Here is a 359-nt window from a genome sequence, read left to right as displayed (position 1 = left end):
TGTAACACCGCAGACCACTGCAGCACTCGGCGCATGCTTACACGTTACAGTGTAAACAGTCATCTTTCTAGATAGCAGCGTCAGTTAGAATATTGACATAGAACATTAGTAACATTTATGCTAGTCTACGCCAGTCACTAAGATTCTGAGTCACAACCATGTCATAAAGGAGTCGGGAGTCAAAGGTGAGGTTTGTATCTAATATTTATTCCCATAATCATTTATGCACTTGGTATTGACTTGGGAATCATGTTCAATGCTTGAAGAATAAAGGACAGGTGTAGAGCTGGACCACAGAGAATAAGCCATGAGGAACAGTGTCCTACGCCAGCATCGTGCAATCAAATGTATAAAATATT

Source organism: Microtus ochrogaster, unplaced genomic scaffold (genome assembly GCF_000317375.1).
Source record: "Microtus ochrogaster isolate Prairie Vole_2 unplaced genomic scaffold, MicOch1.0 UNK90, whole genome shotgun sequence".
In the NCBI taxonomy this organism is placed as follows: domain Eukaryota; kingdom Metazoa; phylum Chordata; class Mammalia; order Rodentia; family Cricetidae; genus Microtus; species Microtus ochrogaster.
The sequence above is the reverse complement of the archived record's forward strand: the minus strand, read 5'-3'. Positions refer to the sequence as shown.